Source organism: Macrobrachium rosenbergii, chromosome 1 (genome assembly GCF_040412425.1).
Source record: "Macrobrachium rosenbergii isolate ZJJX-2024 chromosome 1, ASM4041242v1, whole genome shotgun sequence".
Lineage (NCBI taxonomy): Eukaryota > Metazoa > Arthropoda > Malacostraca > Decapoda > Palaemonidae > Macrobrachium > Macrobrachium rosenbergii.
In genome coordinates this window covers 22,334,181-22,358,931 of record NC_089741.1, presented here as the reverse complement: position 1 = coordinate 22,358,931, position 24,751 = coordinate 22,334,181, and the positions used below count along the sequence as shown (strand labels likewise).

General features: G+C 35.0%; 1 protein-coding gene across 2 annotated transcripts in view; it reads right to left on the bottom strand.

The window, feature by feature from the left end:
* The window catches only part of LOC136841271 (leucine-rich repeat neuronal protein 1-like), a 32,526-nt gene extending 8,163 nt beyond the window's left edge, over nt 1-24,363 (bottom strand). For both annotated transcript variants that reach the window (XM_067108278.1, XM_067108296.1), the window contains exon 1: nt 24,022-24,363. The gene's annotated coding sequence lies outside the window, so the exon portion shown is untranslated. The remainder of the gene's footprint in view (nt 1-24,021) is intronic.
* Nucleotides 24,364-24,751: the final 388 nt, after the last annotated feature.

Genomic DNA, 24,751 nt, shown 5'->3' with positions numbered 1-24,751 from the left:
TCCAAAAACCCCTGTGGCTCTCAACATTTTTTTTTTATAATTTGTCAGCCTAACGAACAAGGGAGCCCAATTACTTCCACGGTACCAATCAGGAAAGCTAACTCGTAGCATAATTCTTAGAATATAAACGTGGAAGTACAGTATCGACTTCAGCAGAACAGAATTAAAGGGAAACAGCTACAGAAAATGACAGTTTGTTGGGCAATATCGTGTTTTTATTATTATTATTATTATTATTATTATTATTATTATTATTATTATTATTACTGGTTCATGTGAAAAGAGTTTTATGAAAGGTCTCTAACTAACTGTGGAAACTTCTACGGTAGAGGATTCTAAAACTAAAAAAAAAAAAAAAAATAGAAAGCAGAAAAACCAATAATTCGATAATTAGTGTAAGTGCCTAGACTTGATATATTTTGCTTCCCTTAGGGGGTTAGTGCCGTCAGTGGACCTTTCGCAGTGCACTGTAGGCATTACTTAAGGTTCTTTGCAGGTCCCCTCTGCCCTTATCTGCAATCCTTTTCATTTCTTTTACTGGACTTCCGCTCATATTCTCTTTCTTCCATCTTACTTTCCACCCTCTCCTGACAAATGTTTCATAGTGCAACTGCGAGGTTTTCCTCCTGTTACACCTTTAGAACCTTTTTACTCTCAATTTCCCTTTCAGCGCTGAATGGCCTCACAGGTCCCAGCGCTTGGCCTTTGGCCTAAATTTTATATTCCATTTCATTCCATTCCTTAGGGCTTCATGCAACCTCTAAGGGTATTTTGATTAGGCCAGTGTCCCATGAAAGCTTTTAAACATGATAATGTTCCCTTAATCATAGTTATCAGACATTTTTAAAGGTCCTTTAGGAGCGTCGGTATAGAAAGCTACTACCCTTTCAGATATGCTAAAATTATTCATCTGAAAAAGCTAACAGACTCAAATGTATTGCTACGGACACAACAAACGAAATGGTAGTCAGAAAAAATGTACTACCTCGGGTGAGACTACCAAAACCTGAGCTGACCCACAAACTTGATGCAAATACCAAAATCACGAGACGATACTACAATAACCTAAAGAACGATAACGATATCAGCCCCAATAACCTTTACTCACCGATATGCACTGGAAAGTCTAAGCTCTTGGTGATAATAATAATAATAATAATAATAATAATAATAATAATAATAGTAACGATACTATCACTGTCGTTAAACGCCAATTAGAAATTCTGCGGACGGATGCTGATAACCGGAAGTAATCCAAAATGCAATTACCCCATTTATAGCGAAGGACAAAGGCTTCCAACTATGTCGGGCCTGATATCGGTTTTAGATTAATAACGGGAGATTTCACTGCAAAACGATTATGGATTGATTATTAGCGTGTCCAGCGTTGCATGCCCTTGCGACGAAGACTCTGGGAAATGCAGTATCGGTATCAGAGACGCAGCTCATTTTCTATTTCGTTTGGGAATTACCTGCGCTATTATCTACCTTTGTCTTCGCCTGAGTTGCGATTCTGAATGCTTTGCGCTGATTTATTACGTCGTTACTTGTTAGTACCTTTTATTATTAATTCATGTCAGTGTTGTTGATGGTTGTCGTGATATTACGTAGATATATGATATGTATTCTGATTAGGACAAAGGCCAGCGTCCCTTGAAAGCATCTGAATATAACGATCCCATAGTCTTAGTTATCAGTGAAGAAAGCTAAACAAACATGCCATGAAATATGCTCAAATTACTTATCTGAAAAGGCTGTCAGACTAAAATGTATTGTTAGTGACACAAAAAACGAAATGGCATTAAAAAAGATATTGCATCCTCAGGTGACAATACCAAAACCTGGTCTGACACACAAACTTCATGCAAATTCCAGAACCACGAGACGATACCACATTGGTAGAGCCAAACGCATCAAAGACGCAAGGAGAGAGAAATTTTATTTAATGTCGCAAATCACTACAGTGATAATTATATCGTTCGAATACCTCTTTTTATGCCTTCATCGTCATCATCATCTTCAGAAGCGTAACTGATTTCCTTCTTATTTCATCATTATTCGCGTAGTCTGTGCATCCTCGAGTATATTTTCAGTTATAGCAATGACCGGTTTCTGTTCTTCATGCTGATTGGTTTCTTAATGACTTATCATTATCTGTGCACTTATTCATACATTTAATGTTGTTTCACCTTAAATCTCATTACTGGCTGATTGCTCGATTTTTATTTACGTCCATTTATGTTTATTTACGTTTCATTCATTCGTTTCTGAATAATTGCATAAATCTTTACAAAATGCTAACAGTCCATTCACCAAAGAAATAATTAAATAGTTATGAATAAGGTTTTAAATGAAATGGAAGGAGGAGACGTTAAAGTTAATAAGAAAAATCTGAATAGACAATGGTAAAAAAGGATGCTGTTATTATTATTATTATTATTATTATTATTATTATTATTATTATTATTATTATTATTATTATTATTATTATTAGTCGTCAAAAGGCGAATACATTAGAGAGCAAGGCAAATTGGAAAGAAGTGAGCAAAAAAAAATAGAATGAAAGATCAGATGGAACAAGAATGAAATAAATACACGTGAAGTTGAAAAAAGCCCAAAAAAGCTCTATTTACACAACAAAACCATAGTTCCCATTAACAAACTTCTGTAATCCTGATCAGGATTACAGAAGTCTTTTAATCAAAACGTATGATTTAGTCGTGTAAATGTTTTTGCAGGACTTTGTTAATCGAAATATATAATTTTGTCGCATAAATATTGTTTTTACAGGAGTTTGTCAGTTGAAATTTATGGTTTTGTCGTGTAAATAGTGTCTTTGCAGAAGTTTCTTAATCGAAGTGTATGCATTTGTCGTGTAAATAGTGATTTTTAAAACCTTCTTTAACTTCACAGAACATTGTTAGGTGACAGTAAAAGACATTTATGAAAGCAGATTCACCAAATGGAGGATAACTCAAAAACATCAGAAGCTCTTCAGTAATGTTATCGATATCCGACGATATCAGGGCTCTGTGAGCAAGAGCCCGTGCTGGCATAAAACCAGCTTAATCATAAACAACATCAATAAACTCCAAAATAAATTTGGCCGCTTAGCTGTGTCTGGACATGATTGCATTACGTATATTTTGGGAAAACACGCGAGAACGGAGAAACGCTTCGAGGATGCGTCTTCTCCAGCCTTCTCTGTGTTCCCGAATCATTTGAAATCCATGAATACTTTCCGTATAGCGACAAAACTTGATTTTGGGGGTGGGGGGCGCTAATTCCCGTCTCACTCTTCACAAAGAAAAATGAGGTGTAACATGAATATCTTATGATGTAACCAAACTTAAGGCTTTACTTAGATCAGTCAGTTTCATGATCCTGGAAGTATCGTGTTGTTTTCTTCTGTTTGGAATTATCATCTTTATTGTCTTCTTCCTTAGCTTTTTTGGTTTATAGTTCTTCGTCGAACAGGTCGGTACACAATAAGCTGTAGGTCCCGTTGCTAGGTAACCAATTGGTTCTTAGCCACGTAAAATAAGTCTAATCCTTCGGGCCAGCCCTAGGAGAGCTGTTGATCAGCTCAGTAGTCTGGTTAAACTAAGGTATACTTAACCTTTTTTTTTTTTTTTTTGCTTATAAACCTACCCGAAATTGGAATTTACTGCACACACTCACACATATATATACCTGATTATTATCACTTTTGTACGTGATTCATTTATCACACATTACCGTTTCTAATTTTTCACCTGTGGTAATGTGTGATATATATACATATATAATTATAATTCATATATAAATATATATGATTATATTTATATGTATATGTTTATATATATATATATATATATATATATATATATATATATATATATATATAGTGTGTGTGTGTGTGTGTGCGTATGCGTGTGCGTAGGTGTGTGGGTGTGCATAATAAGAAATGTCCCGAGTCATAAAGACGAGGCGAGGCGTCTTCGTCTTATCTACGGGACTCCTTTGCCAACAATTCATTTTGTGGTTGACAGTTTTATGAAAAGCCATGCCATCTGGTGGTGACACACGCGGTATCACCACATCTTTAAGGCTGGAAGGACACCGGGCTACTGTCAGCTGTAATGCTACGGATTTAGCGTCGTTTTGCTTTTTATAAATGATATTTTCTGACAATTTCTGCTTGTTGAATTTAGCTATGAAATCACAAAATATCGGTTTAAGGTGAAAATTGGACTGATCAAAGTAAAATTGATTCGCGTAGTAATTCTAAACATTTCTTTCTACTGTATTATATTTCCTCAAAGCCTGATCATTTCTGTTTATGAATTTTCATTACGAAATCACAAATCTCGGTTTAAGGTGAAAATTGCACTGATTAAATTAAAATTGACTAGAGTATTAATGTTAAATATTTAATTCTACTATTCTTTGTCGCAGACAATTCTTTAGCAAGATGTCAACGGCTTTTTATTTATTTATTTGTCTATTTGATTATTCATTTATTTATTCATTTATTTATTCTTTTATTTCCATTTTGCTAGTCTATTTACGATAGGGAAGTTTATACAAATTTCCTAATAGCGTAATTTTGGACTCTGATCATTTGCAATTTTTGGAGGGTATGAGTTAAACCGTCCTCTCTCTCTCTCTCTCTCTCTCTCTCTCTCTCTCTCTCTCTCTCTCTCTCTCTCTCTCTCTCTCTCTCTCTCTCTCATCAGGCCAACTTTCCAATCTGTAGGTCGCCATCATCATCATCCTCATCAAAGCGGTCCATCATCGTTAACGATTAGTGACACCGTCAATAACGCCATAATGGCTGGGATTTTCAACTTCTTATGAGCGACCATAGTAAACTCACAGCAAAAGTTTTAAATCTCTCTTGTCTCTTTCCCTTTTTATGAACAGAGTAATTTTCACTTAATTCATCATTGGCAATATTTATCCCTGTATTCTTAACAGAAATCCGTCATCACTGGCAGTATTTATTCTTATATTCTTGACGGAAATCCGTCATCACTGGCAATATTTATTCGTATATTCTTGACAGAAATCCGTCATCATTGTCAATATTTATCCCTACATTCTTAACAGAAATCCGTCATCGTTGGCAATATTTATTTTTATGTTCTTAACAGAAATCCGTCATCATTGGTAGTATTTATTCTTATATTCTTAACAGAAATCCGCCATCATTGGCAATATTTATTCGTATATTCTTGACAGAAATCCGTCATCATTGGCTATATTTATCCCTACATTCTTAACAGAAATCCGTCATCGTTGGCAATATTTATTCTTATATTCTTGACAGAAATCCGTCATCATTGGCAATATTTATCCCTATATTCTTAACAGAAATCCGTCATCGTTGGCAATACTTATTCTTATGTTCCTAACAGAAATCCGTCATCATTGTCAATATTTATCCCTATGCTCTTAACAGAAATCCATCATCATTGGCAATATTTATCCCTATGCTCTTAACAGAAATCCGTCATCATTGTCAATATTTATCCCTATGCTCTTAACAGAAATCCATCATCATTGGCAATATTTATCCTTATATTCTTAACAGAATTACGTCATTAAATTCTGAAAAGTTCAATATGAAGCGATGTGAATTCAAGATAGATTAAAACTCCTATTAGATTTCCGTTTAACTCTCGCGGTGTAATCGTGACACATTTCCGAAATCAGTCTTAATCAGAGAACCTCCAGCGACGAGACTGTCAAAGGTACCTGTAATTAAAATTCTGAAAATCTGCTGAGGATGTTATTTAAAGTGAACACTTAAAAGCCGAGCCTGATTACAGAAGATCCTTCATGATTTATTCAATTACCCCTCTATTTATTTGTATATTGATATACATATTTGCTTATCTAATGAAGCAGAGGGCTCAAGAGTTATCAATTAACGATAACAGCTCGTCAATTACACTTCAGGCTTCGTCAGTTGCGATAACGTCGAGTATTTACTAACTGCTGCTGAATTCGAAAAGAAAATAGGTTAAATCTGACGGTTCTTTCCATAAAGCTCCAAATTCTCCACAGCCTTCTCTCTCATTCTTCTCTCACCAGCGAGAGAACCCGCATTCGATTCTCGAAAATGAGGGCAGAATGCCTCGATCTGCTCAATTATATATAATATATATCTAGTATTTAGTAGATTGTGGTGGGTCGCAACCAATGTGGAAAAGGACTTATCCCAAAACACCCCCGTATGGGAAATAGTGCCGTCAGTTCACCTCACGCGATTTACTGTAAACATTACTTAATGTTCTTTGCAGCGTTCCTTCTGCCCCTAGCTAGCTACAACCCCTTCCGTTCCTTTTAGTGTACCTCCGTTCATATTCTCTTCCTTCCATCTTACTTTCCACCCTCTCCTAACAATTGTTTCCTAGTGCAACTGGGAGGTTTTCCTCCTGTTACACCTTTAAAACATTTTTACTCTGTTTCCCTTTCAGCGGTAAATGCTCCCAGCGCTTGTCCTTTGGCGTAAATTTTATATTCAATTCTTATCCCTAAACACTTTCTTTGAGTAACACTTTCTGGGGCCATCCTTTCTTAAGGAAAAGAAGATGTATTGGTGAAATATGTGACTGGCTTTGGACTCTGGACTGTGTCATAAGGTAGACAGCTGCCAGTAAGGGTTTTTGACCAAGTAGGGGAGGGGAACACTATTTAAAAGTCTGACGAACCTCTATCTGCCTGGGTAACAACTGAGAAAAGAATGAAACTGAGTCTTTCAATCCTAAATATTTCACGATCAAATACAAACAATAATAAATGCTTGATTGCGTACCTCGTAAAGTAAACAAAACTACGTGTTGTGAAGTTTGTTAGTGAAACGAACGTGAAAGGGCACGGTGTACATGAATGACAAGGGCAAAGAGGGGTAACTCTAACTGTGTCAGGAAGACTGTAGGGCAGTGTCAAAGAATACAAGTTTGAGTTGTAGAGATGTGCAAATGAAGTTGTGCTAGTTAGGTGTTAAATAGTCCAGTCATTATAAAGAGTCAGAAAGATAGAAGAAGTTTCCGAGTTTCGTTTCTGTGCTCTGAAGAGTATGTGTGGTTGTGCTAGAAAGTCTGAACGCAAAGGTAGGTGACAGAAGAAAAAATCAGCGTAGTTGCTACGCTTGGAGTGGCTATAGTAATTTAAAAGTAAGAGAATATCATTGATAATTTACCTGTTTTGTGAAAAAGGGCTTAAATGCTGAAGACATTTAGCTTCAAAAGACGACCATTCGTATTTATACTTCAAAAAGCATAAAGAGTTGTTAGAGCAGTAGTTGCACAGGTAACTAGAACTATAAGCAAAGTAAAAAGGCTAAAGTTGAGGACAGTTTTAACTGGAAAATAAAAATTCAGAACGCAGCTAAGGGTGAAATCTCAAGACAAATAATTCTGATAAAGAACTAAACTGTGAATATGGGGGAGAAGCATTTCCCTTACCCAACCCCCTTCCCGCCCATAGCGCCCTCAAGTCGAGGATAAATCCTGTGACAAGAGCCCAGGAATTTTTGACCATCTATCCTCCTTTCCTCGGCTTCTATTTCCTTGGTCTTGTCTTGACAGATCCCTTGGTGTCCTACAAAGGAAGCCAATTACCCCAAGCGGCATAGTGGAAAATAGACCATTACCTCTGTCCAAATCAATACTTTGATCCAGCAGTGAGAACGCAAGCTTCTGCCATTCGATTCGTTCGGGTAAAGACGGCCAGCCTTTAAGCAACGCCCATATTCCCCGCGACGAAATCAAAGGAAAATCATTTAAATAGAATTACTTGGAGGAAACTTAATTCCCTGGGAATTTTAAAAGGACTTTTACGAAGATCCTTTCGTAGAAAATACTTTCGAGGAAAATTGTATATAAAAAATGCTTCCAGGTGTATCCTTGTGGAAAAAAATTACGAGGAAAATAATTTTTATTAAAGCTACTTCCATGAGAATCCTTTTAAGAAAAATAACATCCAAAGAATGGAGGAATATTATTTCGAGGAGAATTACTTCCAGGAGAAGCGTTACAAATGAAACCCACCCTGAAGGAAAACATTTCCAAGAAAATATTTATAAAACCTACGTCTTCCTGAAGGAAATTAACACGGTAAACATCTCCCACACCCGCCTTTCTGGTAACAGTTTCCCTGAGGTGGAAACTCCATCCTTTATGCTCCGAAATTACAGTCAATTAATTTTCCAGTACGTTACATATCTTTGTGAATATATAAGAGCAATTGTGAATATATGTACATAACTATTTGTACGTAAATTTATTTATTTATTTTTTTGTATCTGCTGAGTCTGAACTCCTATAGTAATATTCAGTTCTGAAAACAAATCAGATGATTCACAAGAACTACCTAAGATATTTTTAAGTTCTTACATCTAAGAATGTAATTTTTCATTCTTTATACAAGATTGAGAGGATTAATCAATAGAATGTTTATCTCACATACAATCACTTAATGGAGAAACATAGATGATATTATGTCAATGCACTCTTTAAAATTCATAAATGGATCTATCCACTTGGTCACAGAGAACAGATGTAACCTATATATCTTTCTAATATATATATGCGTGTGTGTGTATATATATACTGTATATGTATGTATGTATGTATATATATATATATATATATATATATATATATATATATATATATATATATATATATATATATCAAAATTATCATCATAAACGGTTTTACTTGAACTTTCCCTTTATGGGTTAAACACGAAATGAGAGATCTCCATTCTTTTCTGCCTTATGCCCTTTTCGCCTGAACTTCCACCAAGTTTGCACTTCATCTGTCCCCTCTCTCACATGATCTGAAGGTCTTTCCTACAGGGCTTTGTCCTGCAACTTCTACATCTACTGCTTCTCTGGCCAAGTGCTCCTCATCCTTCTGATCACAAGTCTCAACCACCTCAGTCTTTGAGATGTTTTCTCCAGCCTCTAGGTACCACATCTCTCAACCAATCCCTCATTTTACTGTGCTCTGATCATGGTCGCTGCTTTTCTAAATCACTTCCATTTGCCTTATCGGTGTCCAGCTTTCTTTTCCATACATGAGCACTGACCTCATGTTCCCATTGCAAATTTTTTCTCCATCTGCCAGTAGGAGATTTTTATTTACCTACAGTCTAGCTGTCAGTATCCATTTCATCTGTACTGCAGTTACTCAATTACCCTCGTGTGTGTGTGTGTGTGTGTGTGTGTGTGTGTGTGTGTGTGTGTGTGTGTGTGTGTGTGTGTGTGAGGCGTAAACCAAAGCAACAAGACAGACTGATACATCCGCGTTTTATCACCTGGGGAAAGCGGCTGCTCAGCAGCTGGTGGACGAGAAGAGGATACCTTTAGGTCGCGCAGATGCCACTGAAAAAGGCACGGTAATGTGATCGTGTTCGAGCATTAGCTTTGCTTATGTTAGAGCTGATTTGTGTAGATGCTCTGCAGGTCAGGTCACTGGGTATATGTTTTCGCGGCGTGTCTTTCATGTTGTGTGAGTGATGCTGAGAAACTAGGTTTCGTTAGTTATCTATATTTTGAGAAATAGCTGTTCATAGATTTAATGTATCTTCCGGTCTATTTACTTTTTTTATTACATTTGTAAATACGCAAACACACGCAGTTGTATGTATGATTTAAACATTCTCACTCGTGATTCTATGTATAAAACACCGCGGGGAAGAAGTAACTGCGGTTGTAAATCCTGACCGGTGTCGGCTTTATTACTAGGCCATCTTCACAGGGCTGATACAAAGTGGTCTGAATTCATAATACTATATGTATATGGTAGCAAGATATGTTTGTTACACACACACACACATATATACTGTATATATATATATATATATATATATATATATATATATATATATATATATATATATATATATATATATATATATATATATATTTAACAGGCGGAGGTTTCTCGAAACCCAAGAATACAATGAAGTTAGGGAAAGCACACCAACAGGTCAAGAAAGCCATATTTATTTAGTTGCAACATTGCAACTGACTTTCTTGACCTGTTGGTGTCCCTCCCCTGCTTTCATTTTTTATATGTATATATATATATATATATATATATATATATATATATATATATGTGTGTGTATATATGTGTATATATATATATATATATATATATATATATATATATATATATATATATATATATATATATATATATATATATATATATATATAGTTCCGAGGTCAGTCGGTTACTTTCTTGTCCTCAGCAGCGATTGTCACGAGATCAGTCCAGTGCAGGAGGTTCAGATTAAGGCCGTTCCATAGAAATTCATTGTGCTTCCGTTAATCTATACTGTGAATTATGTACTGGGGAAAAGTCATGGGCTTGCAACCTCATTCTGAAAGAATTCGTAAAAACTGAAAAGCTAACACTTTTCTGCTCTTTTATCCAACAGTTTTTAAGTCTTTCTCTCCTCCTCCTTCCCGAATTATATAGTCTTTTCACCAGCTCATCATCCTCTATTCTTTACTATGGCTGAACTATCCCAAAACACTTTGATCACTATTACGTATGCTAATAATTTTCCCACTTTTACTCATATCCACATTTCTTACCGTTTCAGCTCTTCTTATCCCGGAAATGCGAAGATATAAGCAATTTATCTCCACAGCTTCCACAATTTTGTCTTATTCAACATCCACACTTTACGTCCATAGAGGAACACTGTTTCGACAACACCTTCAAACATTACGTGTTTGGCTTCCGTAGGCGCTCTAAGTTTCCTCCTAGTGCTAAGAAATCCACAATGTCGTGAAAAACTGTCGTATAATAAGAATCTACAATTATATAAAGAAGTTTATAAAATATAAAAACATTCACAGTGTCGTGAAAAACAGTTGTATAACAAAAATTCACACTTATGTAAATAAGTTGTATTCTTTTATAAATAACAACTTATTTATATAATTGTCGATTTTTATTTTCCTCCCAATCTTATACATGCATCCTGTGACCTCTCTTTATTCACCAGTTCTGTGACTTACCTCATCTCGCATTCAACCATCCCAAATATTCATAAGAATCTACTGCCATAATAGCATTCACTCCTCCATCATCCTGGTTCGCATTTACCCTCATAACCTTTCTCTTGCTCATGTTTACCCTCAGCTTTCTCCTTTTGCAAACCCTCTCAGACTACTTCACTAGTCTCTCCAGTCTTTCTTCACTATCCTCTGTCTGTGAAGTATTGTTTGCAAGCATCAGCCATTCTGCACTCCAATCACAATCCATTTACTTGTACCACAGCTGAGCACCTGTTTTCACTATCCTTCCTTTGACGTTTAATATTACTCCATCCATACAGATATTAGATAGCCACAGAATCATCAAGCACAAGTGTTTTGGCCTCGTTTTCACACCAAACCAGTCACTTTCCCGCCTGTTCAATTCGACCATCAAAACTTGTCATCTCTCAGCAACTTACTCTCTTCAAAATTCCTCCACTATCCCTCGCTATCAGTTCCATCATAACCTTTCTCTAGGTCCATGTAAGCCACAGGTGGTGTCGTACCGAAATCTTACCATACACCTTCTCTTTTCAATTCAGAAAGGTAATGCTTCTGTAATTCTTTTGTTCTTTTAATCACTTTTACCCTTATACAGAGAAACAGTTTTTCCAGTCACCCATTTCTGTGGAACTTTTCCACCTCACGTGGCGCACTTTAGGCATTACTCAAGGGCCTTTGCAGCGTCCCTTCGACCCCTAGCTGCAACGTCTTTCATTCCTTTTACTGTACCTCCATTTATATTCTCATTCCTCCATCTGACTTTCCACCCTCTCTAACAGTTATTTCATAGTGCAACTGCGAGGATTTCCTCCTGTTACACCTTTCAAACTTTTTACTGTTATTTTCCGTTTCATCGCTGAATGACCTTGTAGGTCCCAGCGCTTGGCCTTTGGCCTAAATTCTGTATTGTATTGTATCATATTCTATATTCTATTCTGTTCTATTCATAGAACTTTTCCCTCATCTAGAGATTCCTTACACACCCTGGTTATCCACTTAATCAAACTGTCACCACTTGACAGCAGCTTCCCATCAACTCTTGGCGTCTTTCCATTTTCCCTTAATTACACCCCAACAATAATTTCCATAAGCATTCTCAAATTTACACTGACTCATCCTTCTCTTGTATCTTTCAGCTCTTCTCCTCTTCTTCTAGTTTCTTCATTCAGCAAATCCTCGATTTGCTCGCTCCACTGACCCAGGATATTGTGAGATCCATTTGCTCAACAACCTTGTTTCATATCATTTACCTCCTCTTGGAAGAACTTGCTTTCCTGGAAACCCTTGTACACCTCCTTTTCCCCTTTTTTTTATTGCATTTCTTCTTTTTCTCTCTCATCTTTACCACCTTATCCATCCTCGCTTACTCCTTCATTACAGTCCCGTCGTCTGTCTAGCAATTGTACCTAAAAATAGTAATCTCCTATTTTCTTTCACTAAACTTCCCATTTTCTCATTCCACCACTCTGTGTTTTTATTCCCTCTTACCCCCTTTCTAAAAGTGCTGACGTCATGACCCCATCCTGGAAATTTACTCACTCCTTACTTACTCTTTTTACTAAAGTCTTTAACCCTAGCCCATTTTTCATCTCCTTTGTCTTTATGTATTCATATCACTTTCACCTTATCAAACTCACTTGTCTTGATTAACCTTGAAGATACTTTACAACTTTGCCTCCCCAGCTTGTAGTTTCAGCTGTCTTAACTTTTGCATCAACTAAGCAAATGATCACATATAGCTTCTTCTGGTCATTGTATCCATCAGCTTGCTTTTCTATCTACTCTAAACTAACTCAGTCTGACAAAATCGTTTTCTCTACATTTTCTCTTTACTAAGTTGTGTATGCTATTTTTGGGAACCACAGATTTCTAACAATGAAACCTCATTCCATTCACATCTCTACATCCACCTTTTCACTACGCCTGTGATAGCTCTAGTCTTTAGCTGCCCCGTACACAATAACTTTTTTTTCATACCTTTCCTGCAGACATTGACTTTTCACCTTTTTCTCACTCAGGGCCAAAGTGTCCACCTTCCTCTGTTTAAACCAGCGGTCCTTAACCTTTTTATTACCACGCCCCCTCTAGGAGTTGGTCCTTCCCTCCACGCCCCCCTTGCATCTGTGAGTAAAAACCGTATCCAGATTTAAAGGAAAATGAAAAACAAGAGAGAAAGAGAAGGGATTTCGAGGGACAGGGAGGGAGATAAATAACTACGAAACTTGGTGAGCTCAACGAGTCTAACTAGAGTAGCAGACAATGGGAAACTAACGTTTGAGGCGATAAATTTATATTTTTTCATAAACTTCTGAATATTAGTTCCTCACTCTTGTTAAGAGAATAACGAATATAATTAGAGAATTTTTTATTGTTCCCTAGGGCTCGCTGCTTCCTGAAATTGCTGACGCCCCATTAATTCTTTGGTGTGATATATATATATATATATATATATATATATATATATATATATATATATATATATATATACACACACACACACACACACATACACACACAATATGTATGTATATATATAATTATATGTGCATTATGTATATATTTATATATCTATATATACATATATATATATATATATATATATATATATATATATATATATATATATACACACACACACACACACACACACACACATGCATGCCTTTGTCTTCCTCCGTGGGAAAATGTCGAACGATATTCGCGCATCACAATTCATCAAGTTCAGCAAACCCGGAAGAAGTTACGAGGTCCCAGACTTTGCTGTTGTTTAGATTCACGAGGTCCTGAGTTGACAACTACTAATAGGCCGCAACTTTTTGGAAGGCGAGACGTGTCCAAAATTAGGTGGTCTTTCGTCATAGTCAAGAGTTTTTGGATAGTGAAAACTTGTTCATTTGTTACTGCTCATCGAGAAAGATGGGGGTGGGAATGCAAGTCAAATATCTTTGGTTGCTATAGGGAGACAGACTTAGAAGCAAAGAAGAAATACATAACATAATGGTGTGAAAAAGCAGAGTATATAATGAAGAGACGAACAGAGATTCAGACAGGTAATAACGAGAGAGAGGGAAAGCGAGAGAGAAATTTGTGATTTCATCAGAGAGAGAGAGAGAGAGAGAGAGAGAGAGAGAGAGAGAGAGAGAGTAGGATATGTGAGTCTCTTCGACTGAAAATTAAATAAAACTGGGAATGGATGAAGAAACTCCAGCTGTTGAATTAGAGAGAGAGAGAGAGAGAGAGAGAGAGAGAGAGAGAGGTGGGATATATGACTCTCTTCTACTGAATATTAAATAAAACTGGGGATGGGTGAAGAAACTCAAACTATTTAATAAAAGAGAGAGAGGGAGAGAGAGAAGTAGGATATGTGAGTCTCTTCGACTGAAAATTAAATAAAACTGGGAATGGATGAAGGAACTCCAACTAGTAAATTAGAGAGAGAGAGAGACAGGTGGGATATATGAGTCTCCTGTACTGAAGATTAAATAAAACTTGCAGTGGATGAAGAAACTCCAGCTATTTAATAAGAGAGAGATTCCAACAAGCCACAGTAGTAATTAGATTCGTGATAAATAGATCTTGGTAATGAACTTTTTATCAACTTCCTTTCATATTATACCCAAAACAACATTTATCAAAACGCTCGTTAAGTATGTTCTGCCATCTTGAATAATACTGTGAAATTATTTTATTTCATAGATTTTTTTTAGAGACAGTAATGGAAACTTAATACGTTTATAAAGACTTACTTTTACTCTTGTTGCGTTGTAATAGTAAAGGATTGAGCAGTGGAGCAATTATTTATTTACCCAATTTTGTCAGTGGTATATATAACAGGTAAATTTGATTCAACACTTCTTACTTAATATTCAGGAATACTTCATTTTCACGCTGAATTTCCTTCTAAAAACTCTCTTATGTCAAACGCACGTGCTATAAAGATTTCCTTTTCATTATTATTAAATAAATTAGTATCAAAATTGCCTGATTATCCAGTGAAAATAAGATTTCTTAATATAATTTTTTTCAGATAATTGCTGCAGGTCTTTTCTTTGATCACTTAGTGTTTTTAATGATCGGTTTAAAGTAGTTAGTTATCAAAGTGAATTAAGTTATTAACACTTTAATGCTGTCAGTGATCCCCTTTTTTTAGTTTTCTGTAGAAGAAAACTATTGTGCCAGCTTTGTCTGTCCGTTCGCACTTTTTCTGTCCGCCCTCAGATCTTAAAAACCACTGAACCCAGAGGGCTGCAAATTGGTATGTTGATCATCCACCCTCGAATCATCAAACTTACCAAATTGCAGCCCTCTATCCTCAGTAGTTTTTATTTGATTTAAGGTTAAATTTAACCATAATTGTGCATCTGGCAACAATATAGGACATGCCACCACGGGGCCGTGTTTAAAGCTTGATGGTCCGCGGCTCATACAGCATTATACCGAGACCACCGAATGATAGATATATTTTCGGTGGCCTTGATTATACGCTGTAGCGGCGGTGCAGAAAATTGGATTGCGCCGAAGAAACTTCGGCGCATTTTTTACTTGTTAGTTTGTAGTGGTCGCTTTCCTGTATTCCGAGATTTCTTTGTTACTCCTAGTGATCACTTTACCGTTTTAAGGGATCGTTTTCTGTCATTAGTGATTTCTTAAAGTGTTCTGAACTTATCAACTTAGCGTTCTCGTAAATATTCCGAAATATCACGTTATTGTTCTAAAGTTTTCACTCGTCGCTTTATTGCTCCAAATGAAACTCCATTGTTCTTGGTGTTCACTTGAGTCGTCGTCACTGATCACTTTAGAATTTTGTGTTATCAGTGATCTCTCTGTGCCATTCCCAGTAATCGTTGTAATGTTATCAGTAATCACGTCAGTTTCTCTTTGACCATTAGCTTCAGGGGTTCTTCGCAGTTATTGTTTTCCAGGTTTGTTAGTTCATTACTGATCTCTTGAAGTGTTTCCGATGATCACCTTAGAAATCTCAAGTGTTCCTAATGACCACTTTAGAATTTCCATTGATCACAATATTGTTCTCAGTAATCACTATAGAGTTTCCAGTGATCACTGGGTTCTCAGTGATCATATTTAGAGTTTCCAGTGATCACTGTGTTCTCAGTGATCACATTATTGTTCTCAGTAATCGTTTTAGAGTTTCCAATGACCACTGTGTTTTCAGTGATCACATTTGAGTGATCAATTTTGAGTTTCCAATGATCACTGTGTTCTCAGTGATCACATTATTGTTCTCAGTAAACACTTTAGAGTTTCCAATGATCGCTATGTTCTCAGTGATCATACTTAGAGTTTCCAGTGATCACTGTGTTCTCAGTGATCATATTTAGAGTTTCCAGTGATCACTGTGTTCTCAGTGATCACACTATTGTTCCCAGTAATCACTGTAGAGTTTCCAGTGATCACTGTGTTCTCAGTGATCATAATTTGATTGTCCAGTGATCACTGTGTTCTCAGTGATCATAATTTGATTGTCCAGTGATCACTGTATTCTCAGTGATCATAATTTGATTGTCCAGTGATCACTGTGTTCTCAGTGATCATAATTTGATTGTCCAGTGATCACTGTGTTCTCAGCGATCACATTATTGTTCTCAGTAATCACTACATAGTTTCCAGTGATCCCTGTGCTCTCAGTGATCATATTTAGAGTTTCCATTGATCACTGTGTTCTCAGTGATTATATTTAGAGTTTCCAGTGACCACTGTGTTTTCAGTGATCACAATATTGTTCTCAGTAAACGCTATAGAGTTTCCAGTGATCACTGTGTTCTCAGTGATCACATTATTGTTCTCAGTAAACACTTTAGAGTTTCCAATGATCGCTATGCTCTCAGTGATCATGTTTAGAGTTTCCAGTGATCACTGTGTTCTCAGTGATCATATTTAGAGTTTCCAGTGATCACTATGTTCTCAGTGATCACACTATTGTTCCCAGTAATCACTATAGAGTTTCCAGTGATCACTGTGTTCTCAGTGATCATAATTTGATTGTCCAGTGATCACTGTGTTCTCAGCGATCACATTATTGTTCTCAGTAATCACTACATAGTTTCCAGTGATCACTGTGCTCTCAGTGATCATGTTTAGAGTTTCCATTGATCACTGTGTTCTCAGTGATTATATTTAGAGTTTCCAGTGATCACTGTGTTTTCAGTGATCACAATATTGTTCTCAGTAAACGCTATAGAGTTTCCAGTGATCACTGTGTTCTCAGTGATCACATTATTGTTCTCAGTAAGCACTTTAGAGTTTCCAATTATCACTGTGTTCTCAGTGATCATATTTAGAATTTCCAGTGATCACTGTGTTTTCAGTGATCACATGATTGTTCTCAGTAATCACTATAGAGTTTCCAGTGATCACATTATTGTTCTCAGTAAACACTTTAGAGTTTCCAATTATCACTGTGTTCTCAGTGATCATATTCAGAGTGCCCAGTGATCATTGCGTTCTCAGTGATCATATTTAGAGTTTCCAGCGATCACTGTGTTCTCAGTGATCACACTGTTTTTCTCAGTAAACACTTTGGAGTTTCCAATGATCACTGTGTTCTCAGTGAAGTGATCACATCATTGTTCCCAGTAATCACTGTGGAGTTCCTAGTGATCACTATTGTTCCTCGTGATCGCTTGATTGTCCTTAATAATCAGGTATATTTTTTTATGAATATAAATGATCTCTATAAAGTTCTTTTTGATCAGTATTGTGCTCTCAGAGCTCATTTGAGAGCTCTCGTTCTCTTCAAAGTGAAGACTTGGTTGAAAAGGTGGTTCGGAATAACATATTTTCTATAATGACAGGTAATCAATAATTCTGAAAAATAATTTTTTTTCATTAGAGATATTAATCACAACATCTGTTTGCCTGTCCCTCGTAGTATTATTTGCATTGGATTCCGATATTTTTATCTAATTATTTATTAAATTTTAATATATTTTTTTTTTCTTGTTTAATAAGTGATCTCTTCTTTCTGTATTTCCCAGTACCTTCTGTTTCTTCTTTCTAATGAACACTATATTCTTTGGAAGCTTGAATTTTAAGTAATGGCCCCTGTGGACTTGTTCCATATGAATGGGGTTCATGTTCTGAATAATAATAATAATAATAATAATAATAATAATAATAATAATAATAATAATAATAATAATAATAATAATAATAATGACATTACGAAAGTGAACCACTTTGGGACGTATTTTTGTTTCTCTTACGAAAACCTAATCGTGCACAACATCAAACCATAATAGTAATCAGAAAAGATTTGTTTATTCGTCCGCTGTGTCATGTGGTCGCAGTCTGATTGTAAAATCATTCATCGATGCTTCGAGCGTTTTATGAATTTTAGTTTTTTGTAAAAGAAAACTATTGTGCCGGCTCGTATATATATACATATTTTTTTTCTTCTGCCTCAGTTTCCAATCCTCCACTCTGTGAGTTGTCATTTTGTGATGAATGTTGAATTAAATGAAGTGACGCTAGGGTAACAAATGCAATGTGATTCATAAGTAAATTACTTTATCTGCGGAGAGAAAGAGTGGACATGGGTTTTAGTCCATATTGTTATTTATCTTTCCTTAATTACTCCCCTACCACTACTTTCTTGAAACATCGCAATACATCCTTTCGTATTGTCTGCTGATGCTTTTTCAGTGTTATTTTATTTTCCTTCATCTTTTTCAGTCTTTTCCTAATCTGAGCATTGCAATTAGTTAGTCAACTAGCCAACGCCGTAAGTATCACAATCTAATTAATATTAAGCATTTTCCTTTTTCAGTTTAAAATTCTCATCTTGAAAGGTTTTCTGGCTTCCCCGCTTTAATATTTCGCTTTTCCCGCTAAGGAATTCTGCTTCTCTCCTAACCCATTTTATATCTACGATATCTCACGTCTATTTCCGTAATGATAACATTCCAAAATGCTTTACAGTCCGGAGGAATGACACTCGAAGAAAATCTTCCCTCTGGCCGAGAGCCAAGTCGTAAGGTCTCTCCTTCTGTGTGTGTGTGTGTGCGTGCCTCTTTCTCTCTCTCCCCCACAGGGATGGATGCACCGAAGGGCGTGGCTTAGGTTCCGATTGGGCGTGCCGTCTGCAGACAGAAGAGAGTGCGGGTCTTGGAGAGTTGAGACGCAATGCTTTCGTTTTATTCATGCGTTTGTTTATGCATTGCTCAGTTCTTAGTTTATGTCTACTGTTTTATTGATTTTTTTTATGACTTATTGAACATAATTAAATACGCAAACAGGCACATACACACATATATGTATATACATATATACATATATGTGTATACGTATATATGTACATATGTCTATACATTTATATGCATAACTAATATGTATATATATATATATATATATATATATATATATATATATATATATATATATATATATATATATATATATATATATATATATATATATATATATATATACACATATATACATATATATACTATATACTTACAAATGTGTGTATATATATACTCTATAAATATAAATGTGTGTATATATATATATATATATATATATATATATATATATATATATATATATATATATATATATATATGAGAACAAAAGGTCTGTGGAACGAACAACCTTAAGCCCCTTAAGTCCAGGCCTGAGGAGGCAAGAAAAAGAAAGGAAACTAAAAATGGTGAGTTTGAACCCAGGAGGATGCGATAGACGTTTCTGCCTCTTGTAGGTAGAAAAATTATACGAGTCAATAAAAACAAAAGCAGGAATAGAATTCCAAAGCTTGGCAGTAAAAAAAAAATATAATGGCTACTGAACTGTGTAAATCCTAAGAGGATACCGGTTTCTACTGAGTTGATATGTGAGGGGGAAGTTTTGCGGGTTCCACAGGGCCGCCTGATTGGAGGAATTCTCCATTTGACCTCAATAGAACAGTGGCAAAAATAACACTTGGACAGAGAGAGAGAGAGAGAGAGAGAGAAAGGATAGTGAAGTGAGTGAGAGTAATATTGCTGATCAGACGAATCACACTGGATTCAGTCCTCTCGAGGAGGGAGAAGATAAAGAGAGAAGTATTAAAAGTATAGGACCAACAATCTAAACATGGACTATTAAGACCAGCATAAAGTTTTAACAACAGATATGAAGACGTGGATTTATGACAATAAATCTGTAAACACAATTTTATAGATTTTAAATCTGGATTACGTGATCTCTCCAAGACAAGTCTAAAGCAACGTGGACATACAACCACTAATTACACACACACACACACACACACACACACACACACACATATATATATATATATATATATATATATATATATATATATATATATATGTATATATATATATATATATATATATATATATATATATATATATATATATATATATATATATACTTTGTACAAATTAGGTGTCAAAAAATAACATGTATTTGCAAGGCTGTTATTGTAGGTGTTTGGCTGTTAAGAACGAGTTATAAGTCTCTTGTATATAAATGCGTAATTAAATGTTTTCGGTCAAAAAATTATAGATGAAATCAATGCAGCGTGAAAAAGATATATTACCAGCGGTCATAATCCTCCGTTTTACTAATTGGAACACGAAGCCTCTGCTTCGTAGCTCAGCCAATAACAAGAGTTTTAATTAAAAACTGTCGTATTGATAATAAATGAAAATTACCCTTCACTTGCCTTTCTTTGTATACAGCTGATTGGTGGTTGACTGCCCAGATATTCTTTTCTAGTTAACTAAAGAGTAAAAATGATTCGAAGGTTGTTCTTTGGGTGTTAATTTACTGACTGGGGTTGATTGAGAATTCGCCGTGTTTTGCTTCCAAAGTTAATTCGGGATCTTTCTTTGCACGGAAATATTAATCCGCAAAATTTAGTGTTCATGGATATGTTCATTCACGATTATTCAATCCTGTGCAAAATTTAATGTAAATTCATAACCTTTCGTCCCCATGCAAATTGTAATTCATAACATGCTGAGCTCATAATCTTTATTTCCAAAGCCAAAATTAATCCACAACCTTGTGTCCCTTTAGCAATGATAATTCATAACGTGTATTTCCAAGCAGAAGTTGATTCAATGACTTTCCTTCTCTTGCAAGAGAATTGTCATATCTGTTAATTCCTATGCAAGAGTCCATTCATAACCTTTATTACACCTTGATAATTTGATTAACGTCCTTTTATACCTATTCAAATCTAATTCACAACCTCTCACACCTAATCAGAATTAAACTTACAACCTTTTACACTTATTCCAAATAAAATTCACAACCTTTTACACTTATCCCAATTTTAATTTACAACCTTTCACATATATTCCAAATTTAATTTGCAACCTTTCACACTTACTTAAAATTTAATTTACGACCTTTAAAAATTATTTAAAATTAATTTACAACCTTTCACATTTAGTCCAAGTATAGTTTAGAACCTTCCACACTTATTGCATAACGTAGAACCTTTCACATTTATTCCAAATTTAATTTAGAACCTTATATGCATATTCCAAAAAGATAGAACCTCTCACACGTATTCCAAATTTAGTTTACAACTTCTCACACTCATTCCAAATTCAATTTACAGCCTTTCACACTTATTCCAAATTTAATTTTCAACCTTTCACACTAATTCCAAATTTAATATGCAACCTTTCAAACTTATTCCAAATTTAATTTGGAAACTTTCACACTTATTCAAAATTTAATTTACAACCTTTCACACTCATTCAAAATTTAATTTACAACCTTTCACACTCATTCCAAATTTAATTTACAACCTTTCAAACTCATTCCGAATTTAATTTGCAAGCTGTTAAACTTATTCCAAATTAAATTTACAACCTTTCACACCTATTCAGGATTTAATTTACAGCCTTTCACACTTATTCTAAATTTAATTTAGAACCTTTCACACCTTTTCCAAATTTAATTTTAGAGCTTCTCTTAGTTATTCCAAATTTAATTTACAATCTTTCGCACTTATTCCAAATTTAATTTATAACCTTTCACACTTATTCCATATTTAATTTGTAACCTCTCATACTCATTACAAAGTTAATTTAGAGCCTTTCACACTTATTCCAAATTTGGTTTAGAACCTTTCACAGTTATTCTAAATTTAACTTCAACCTTACACTGATTCCAGACTTCATTTAGAACCTTTCACACATATTCCAAATTTATTTACAAACTTTCACACTCATTCCAAATTTAATTTACAACCTTTCATACACACACTCCAAATTTAATTTAGAGCCTTTCATTCCCTTTTGAAATTTAATTCACAACTTTTCACACTTGTTCCAAATTTAATTTACGACCTTTCACATTCAAAAATTAATTTGCAACCTTTCACACTTATTCGATATTTAATTTACAATTTTTCCTACTTATCCCAAATTTAATTTACAACCTTTTACGCATCCCAAATTTAATTTGCGACCTTTCATACATCTTCCAAATTTCATTTGCAGCCTTTCACATTTATTCCAAATTAAATTTACAACCTTTCGCACTTATTCCAAATTTCCAAATTTAATTTGCACCCTTTCACCTTTATTCCAAATTGAAATTACAACCTTTCATGCTTATTCAGAATTTCATTTACAGACTGTCACACTTATTCCAAATTTAATTTACAACCTTTCTACACTTATTCCAAATTTAATTTTCAACCTTTCGCACTCATTCCAAATTTAATTAACAACCTTTCACACTTATTCCAAATTTAATTTTCAACCTTTTAAAATTTAAAGCACAACCTTTCACACTTATTCCAAAACAAATTTGTAACCTTTCAAACACATTCAAAATTTATTTTACAGCCTTTTTACACTTATTCCAAATTCAATTTTCAGCCTTTGTCACTCATTCCAAATTTAATTCACAACCTTTCACACTCGTTCCAAATTTAATTTAGAACCTTCCCATCCCATTTAAATGTAATCCACAACCATCGTCCCCACGCGCAACCCCTCCCTGCATTCTTTCCAGCCCAGTGGAGTCGGGAAGGCAGAGCGTAGTCATTACGATTAAATATTCATGATCCCTCAAAGGTCTTGAGAAGATGACCAACTGCAGCTAGCCAAGGTCACGAGGTCAACAATGAAGTTTATATAAATCTTATGGGTCACGGAAGTTTTCTGAAATATGAAATGCGTTACTTATTCATAAGCTGGAGAGATAGAACTACTACTTATTTCTAAAAAAAAAAAAAAAAAAAAAGGAAGAAGCATGGAATGAAATTATCGGTATTTACAGTTTACAGTTTCGATATTATTATTATTATTATTATTATTATTATTATTATTATTATTATTATTATTATTATTATTAATCCCAAAGTTAACAGTTATTCATTTAGAACAATCTTGCAAAGCAAGGTCCCACAAAACAGAATAAAAACCATTATGTGAAAGAGAAAACTCGAGGACCATAAAAGGTAGTCAACAAATATTAAATAAATGAAGAGCGACCAAACAAAGGAAAATGTATGCACAAATGAGCAGAAATATAAATCAGAGAAACGATTCGTCATAAGTCCTTTGTCCCAGATCTGCGCAGAAATTTCAAGGTCACTAATATAGAGAAAATGTAGAACTGAGTGGAACAATAGTTGCTTATGAACGGAACTGAACTAAACATATATATATATACAGTACACACACACACACACACACATATATATATATATATATATATATATATATATATATATATATATATATTTATATATGTGTGTGTGTGTGTGTGTGTGTGTGTGTGTGTGTGTGTGTGTGTGTGTGTGAAAGAGAGAGAGAGAGATCCATTTTTGAAATATTTTGCTAAAATCCTGAGTACAAGAAAAGGCTAGAAAGTTTTAAATTTCTTATAAGTATTGTGAGTGCTTTCATTATTTATTATTGTTGCGATTTTCAAGTAATATTTGATATTGCCAAAATTAAAATACTTACCTGACGAATAATCTGCGTGGCTGATACCCCTAAAGGCATTTCATCATCCAAATTATATTAATGCTGTATCCCCAAAGTTTGGTCATAAATTTCCACAAGTGCGCACAATCTATTCCTCGTGCCTCCGTTTATAATTCACCACTAATTTAATTAAAATACAATCTCTCGCCTCATCGATAATATATTGTTTTCACAAACTCGGCTGTATAGCCGAAATTAACTTCCAGTATCTTCGAGACAGTATCAGTAATATGGAACAGTTTTACTCTTACGACACCGACGTGCGAGCGACGTGAACCGTCCTACGCCACGGCACAGGGACAACTGAGACCTGAAACGTGGAGCTTGGAGTAGAGAGACTTGCCCCCAGTACAACTGGCACGGCCTGGGAGGAGTCCAGCGGATGCCTGCAGTTTACGTTATGCTTTGGTATGGACCGGTCGCGTCAAGCTGCTTTCCGTGGGTTTTTACCTACAGCTTGTGCATATAATTATAAAGGCTTTACTTTCATGCATATTAATGTTAAATTCAACTTTCATGTTTCTGTTGCTATTATATAATGTTTAAATTTGTTTACGTTTTTGTTCTTATTATGTCGCAATTACGCATTAAGTTTGTATCTTTACGATTAGATATTTGTTTCCGTTGCCATTGAGTTTTAAGTTGCACATGTGTTTTGTTCTTTTTGTTCGTTTGTACCCTCAAGATTTAACATTTATTGGCTGTAATT